Here is a 6,150-nt window from a genome sequence, read left to right on the forward strand (position 1 = left end):
ATCTAAAGGCGGGAAGCACACTCTCTCCTCGGATTCCGGGGCTACTAGTTCATAATCCCTCTCAGACTCTCTATTCTCACATATGCTACAGTGCCTACGGAACCTAGCCAAATATTCAGAATCTACCACAGAAGGGACTTTTAGGGGAAGAGGGTCTACCCAACCAAGACCACTTGGAATCTTGGTCGACATCGCTTGAAGAACCTTTCGAGACATGAAACTCTTACCTACAAAGAAGAAGTACAACAGCAAGCAAAAATCACATAAAGCAGACAGCGAAAACCCGTTCAGCCAAGCAAGAAACAAAAACCCAACAAAAGAAAATACGGCAACCCGGAACAAAGTACCAGAAAAACAAAAAGAGCCCCCCCCATATACAAACAAAGCAATGGCGGCGCCTCTTTTTGGGGCAACCCAGGCATAAAGAAAGAAGAAACAGACAAAGAGCCACACAAAAGAACAGAAAGCATATGTACACAAAGAAAAGAGACGGGAACAAACCTGGAAGAAAGAAAGAAGACGACGAGCTCCGAAGCAAGGAGAACGAAACGGCGGCACAGAGGAAACCCCGGAAAGACGCACGGAAAGATTCGGGAAGAAGAACAAAGAGAAAGAAGAAGCGGTGCTCGAAAAAGAGATGGCGAAAACTTAGAAAAACAGGAAGAACAGAATAAACGAAGAAAAAGGAAGGGAGCAAATAAATAATGCCTTCACAGAGCCCGAACGGAAATCGAGGAGAAACGGTAAAATGCAATAAATGCAGGAACGGCCATTTTTTGAAATTTGAAAAACAACTATGCCCGAGCTCGACCTCCCAAAAAGGACGAACTCGGGCAGGGGCACTGTTCATACCCTGACCGAGCTCCTCCAACTCGGCAAAATCCATGAAAGGTCCGACCTCGTCCCAAGGCCCACGCCTGAGGTCGGACCTCGGACAATAAAGCTAAGAAGGCCCATCAAAAGGAACGCAGCCCAAAACCTAAAGGCCGAAAAGGCCTAGGAAAGGCGGTTCCACAAAGATAGAGGTAAAACTCCCAAAAGATAAGATAAGATAAGAATATCTTATCCAGGGAAGATCACGACCAACTACTATAAATACACTGGAGAACCCAGGTATGGCATTCATTCCACATTCTACACATATCTGCTTGGACCCATGCTAACTTAAGCATCGGAGTGTCATTGCAGGTACAACCACCAACCGCCAACACATCAAGCTCGGGTCCCTGACCCCCACCTCGGGCATCTCCAGACGACCGAGCTACACGTTTCAGGTAACCCCCGGAACAGTTAGGGACAGCTTGGTTTAGCCGCTTAGGCCAGGATGTTATTCCTGTAGGCCCTCCTATCCACTGATGCTCAAAGCCTTGGATCCTTTTTATTACCCTTGCCTTTTGGTTTAAAGGGCTATTGGCTTTTTCTGTTTGCTCTTTCTTTTTTTTTTTGAATTCACTTCTTTTTCTTGCTTCAAGAATCATTTTTATGATTTTTCAGATCCTCAGTAACATGTCTCCTTTTTCATCATTCTTTCAAGAGCCAACAATTTTAACATTCATGAACAACAAATTCAAAAGACATATGCACTGTTCAAGCATACATTCAGAAATCAAAAGTATTGCTACCACATCAAAATAATTAATTTGTTATAAAATTTGAGATTCATGCAATTCTTCTCTTTTTCAATTAAGAAAATTTTTCATTCAAGAAAGGTGATGGATTCATAGGATATTCATAACTTTAAGGCATAGACACTAAGACACTAATGATCATAAGACACAAACATAAATAAAACATAAAGCATAATTTTCGAAAAAACAGAAAAATAAAGAACAAGCAGATTAAAGAACGGGTCCACCTTAGTGATGGCGGCTTGTTCTTCCTCTTGAAGATCTTATGGAGTGCTTGAGCTCCTCAATGTCTCTTCCTTGCCTTTGTTGCTCCTCTCTCATGATTCTTTGATCTTCTCTAATTTCATGGAGGAGGATGGAATGTCCTTGGTGCTCCACCCTTAGTTGTCCCATGTTGGAACTCAATTCTCCTAGGGAGGTGTTGATTTGCTCCCAATAGTTTTGTAGAGGAAAGTGCATCCCTTGAGGCATCTCAGGGATTTCATGATGAAGAATCTCCTCATGTCCATGAGTGGGATCTCTTGTTTGCTCCATCCTTTTCTTAGTGGTATCCATGAGGACTTGGTCCAACCTTTGATCAAAGTTGACCCTTTTTGAGTTTGAAAGGGACCCTAGGGATCACCTTCTTCTTGGCCACAACTTCATAGAAGTGGTCTTGCTGCACCCTTGAGATGAATCTCTCCATCTCCCATGACTCGGAGGTGGAAGCTTTTGCCTTCCCTTTTCTCTTTCTAGAGGTTTCTCCGGTCTTAGGTGCCATATATAGTTATGGAAAAACAAAAAGCAACGCTTTTACCACACCAAACTTAGAAGGTTTGCTCGTCCTCGAGCAAAAAAAGAAAGAAGAGAGTAGAAGAAGAAGAAATAGAGGAGATGGAGGGGGGCTTTGTGTTTCGGCCTAGGGGGAGAAGTAGTGTTTAGGTTGTGTGAAAATGAAGGAGTGAAGAAGAGTTTATATAGGGGTAGAGAGAGGGGTAGGGTTCGGTCATTATGGGTGGGTTTGGGAGGGAAAGTGGTTTGAATTTGGATGGTGGGGTAGGTGGGGTTTTATGAAGGATAGATGTGAGTGGTGAAGAGAATGATGGGATTTGATAGGTGAGGGGTTTTTGGGGAAGAGTTTTGGAGGTGATTGGTGAGTGGGTGAAGAAGAGAGAGAGTGGTGGGGATCCTGTGGGGTCCACAGATCCTGAGGTGTCAAGAATAGCTCATCCCTGCACCAAGTGACGTGTAAAACGCCCTTTCTGCCAATCCTGGCATTAAATGTCGGGCTGCTACCCTTTTCTGGCGTTAAACGCCAGTTTCTTGCCCATTCCTGGCGTTAAACGCCAGTCTGGTGCCCTTTTCTAGCGTTAAATGCCCAGAATGGTGCCAGACTGGGCGTTAAACGCCCATTTGCTGCCCTTATTGGCGTTTAAACGCCAGCAAGTTTTTCCTCCAGGGTGTGCTGTTTATTTTTTTTGTTTTTCATTCTGTTTTTGCTTTTTCAATTATTTTTGTGACTTCACATGATCATCAACCTATAGAAAACATAAAATAACAATGGAAAATAGATAAATATAACATTGGGTTGCCTCCTAACAAGCGCTTCTTTAATGTCAGTAGCTTGACAGTGGGCTTTCATGGAGCTTCACAGATGTTCAGAGCAATGTTGGAACCTCCCAACACCAAACTTAGAGTTTGAATGTGGGGGTTCAACACCAAACTTAGAATTTGGTTGTGGCCTCTCAACACCAAACTTAGAGTTTGATTGTGGGGGCTCTGTTTGACTCTGTTTTGAGAGAAGCTCTTCATGCTTCCTCTTTATGGTTACAGAGGGATATCCTTGAGCCTTAAACACAAGGGATTCTTCATTCACTTGAATGATCAATTCTCCTCTGTCAACATTAATCACAGCCTTTGCTGTGGCTAGGAAGGGTCTGCCAAGGATGATGGATTCATCCATGCACTTCCCAGTCTCTAGGACTATGAAATCAACAGGGATGTAATGGTCTTCAATCCTTACCAGAACATCCTCTACAAGTCCATAAGCTTGTTTTCTTGAATTATCTGTCATCTCTAGTGAGATTCTTGCAGCTTGTACCTCAAAGATCCATAGCTTCTCCATTACAGAGAGAGGCATGAGGTTTATGCTTGACCCTAGGTCACACAGAGCCTTCTCGAAGGTCATGGTGCCTAATGTACAAGGTACTGAGAACTTCCCAGGGTCCTGTCTCTTTTGAGGTAATCTCTGCCTAGTCAAGTCATCCAGTTCTTTGGTGAGCAAAGGGGGTTCATCCTCCCAAGTCTCATTACCAAATAACTTGTCATTTAGCTTCATGATTGCTCCAAGGTACTTAGCAACTTGCTCTTTAGTGACATCTTCGTCCTCTTCAGAGGAAGAATACTCATCAGAGCTCATGAATGGCAGAAGTAATTCCAATGGAATCTCTATTGTCTTAGTGTGAGCCTCAGATTCCCATGGTTCCTCATTAGGGAACTCATTGGAGGCCAGTGGACGTCCATTGAGGTCTTCCTCAGTGGCGATCACTGCTTCTTCCTCCTTTCCAGTTTCGGCCATGTTGATGGCCTTACATTCTCCTTTTGGATTCTCTTCTGTATTGCTTGGAAGAGTACTAGGAGGGAGTTCAGTAACTTTCTTACTCAGTTGACCTACTTGTGCCTCCAAGTTTCTAATGGAGGACCTTGTTTCAGTCATGAAACTTTGAGTGGTTTTGATTAGATCAGAGACCATGGTTGCTAAGTCAGAGTGGCTCTGCTTAGAATTCTCTGTCTGTTGCTGAGAAGATGATGGAAAAGGCTTGCCATTGCTAAACCTGTTTTTTCCACCATTATTGTTGTTGAAACCTTGTTGAGGTCTCTGTTGATCCTTCCATGAGAGATTTGGATGATTTCTCCATGAAGGATTATAGGTGTTTCCATAGGGTTCTCCCATGTAATTCACCTCTTCCATTGATGGGTTCTCAGGATCATAAGCTTCTTCTTCAGATGAAGCGTCCTTAGTACTGCTTGGTGCAGCTTGCATTCCAGACAGACTTTGAGAAATCATATTGACTTGCTGAGTCAATATTTTGTTCTGAGCCAATATGGCATTCAGAGTATCAATCTCAAGAACTCCTTTCTTCTGATTCGTCCCATTGTTCATAGGATTCCTTTCAGAAGTGTACATGAATTTGTTATTTGCAACCATTTCAATGAATTCTTGAGCTTCTGCAGGCGTCTTCTTCAGATGAAGAGATCCTCCAGTAGAGCTGTCCAATGACATCTTGGACAGTTCAGACAGACCATCATAGAAGATACTATGATGCTCCATTCAGAAAGCATGTCAGAAGGACACTTTCTGATCAATTGTTTGTATCTTTCCCAAGCTTCATAGAGGGATTCACCTTCCTTCTGTCTGAAGGTTTGGACTTCCACTCTAAGCTTACTCAATTTTTGAGGTGGAAAGAACTTTGCCAAGAAGGCATTGACTAGCTTTTCCCAAGAGTTTAGGCTTTCTTTAGGTTGTGAGTCCAACTATATCCTAGCTCTGTCTCTTACAGCAAAAGGGAATAACATAAGTCTGTAGACCTCAGGGTCAACCCCATTGGTCTTGACAGTGTCACAGATTTGCAAGAATTCAGCTAAAAACTAATGAGGATCTTCCAATGGAAGTCCATGGAACTTGCAATTCTATTGCATTAGAGAAACTAATTGAGGCTTAAGCTCAAAGTTGTTTGCTCCAATGGCAGGGATAGAGATGCTTCTCCCATAGAAGTCGGGAGTAGGTGCAGTAAAGTCACCCAGCACCTTCCTTGCATTGTTGGCATTGTTGTTGTTTTCGGCTGCCATGTCTTCTTCTTGTTTGAAGATTTCTGTTAGGTCCTCTACAGAGAGTAGTGCTTTAGCTTCTCTTTGCTTTCGCTTCAAGGTCCTTTCAGGTTCAGGATCAGCCTCAACAAGAATGCTTTTGTCTTTGTTCCTGCTCATATGAAAGAGAAGAGAACAAGAAAGTATGGAATCCTCTATGTTACAATATAGAGATTCCTTGAGGTGTCAGAAGAAAAGAAGAATAGAAGGAGGAGGTAGAAGAATTTGAACTTATCAAGAGGGATAGAGTTCGAATTGTGCATTGAGGAGGAGTGTTAGTCCATAAGTAGAAGGATGTGAGAAGAGGGGAAGAATTTTTGAAATTAAAGTAAAAGATTTTAAAATAATTAAAAGAAATTTTGAAAATTTGATTGATGATTTTCGAAAATTAAAGTTGGGAAAGAAATAAGGTGATTTTGAAAAAGATTTTGAAATTAGAAATAAAAAAGATATGATTGAAAACTATTTTGAAAAAGATGTGATTAAAACGATATGATTGAAAAATAATTTAAAAAGATTTGATTTTTAAAATTAATGACTTGGCTAACAAGAAATTTAAAAGATATGATTCAGACATTAAACCTTTCTCAACAGAAAAGGCAACATACTTGAAATGTTGAATCAAATCATTAATTGTTAGCAAGTATTTTTGAAAAATGGAAAGAAATTGATTTTA

The 6,150-nt window shown here is 41.6% G+C and overlaps 1 non-coding gene across 1 annotated transcript; it reads left to right on the top strand.

Annotated features, from left to right (window-relative positions):
- The first annotated feature begins 4,943 nt into the window (after positions 1–4,943).
- Positions 4,944–5,051, top strand: LOC130938016 (small nucleolar RNA R71). Its single transcript, XR_009069200.1, has one exon. It is a non-coding gene; the product is annotated as a small nucleolar RNA R71 (small nucleolar RNA).
- Positions 5,052–6,150: the final 1,099 nt, after the last annotated feature.

This window comes from Arachis stenosperma, chromosome 6 (assembly GCF_014773155.1).
Source record: "Arachis stenosperma cultivar V10309 chromosome 6, arast.V10309.gnm1.PFL2, whole genome shotgun sequence".
Lineage (NCBI taxonomy): Eukaryota > Viridiplantae > Streptophyta > Magnoliopsida > Fabales > Fabaceae > Arachis > Arachis stenosperma.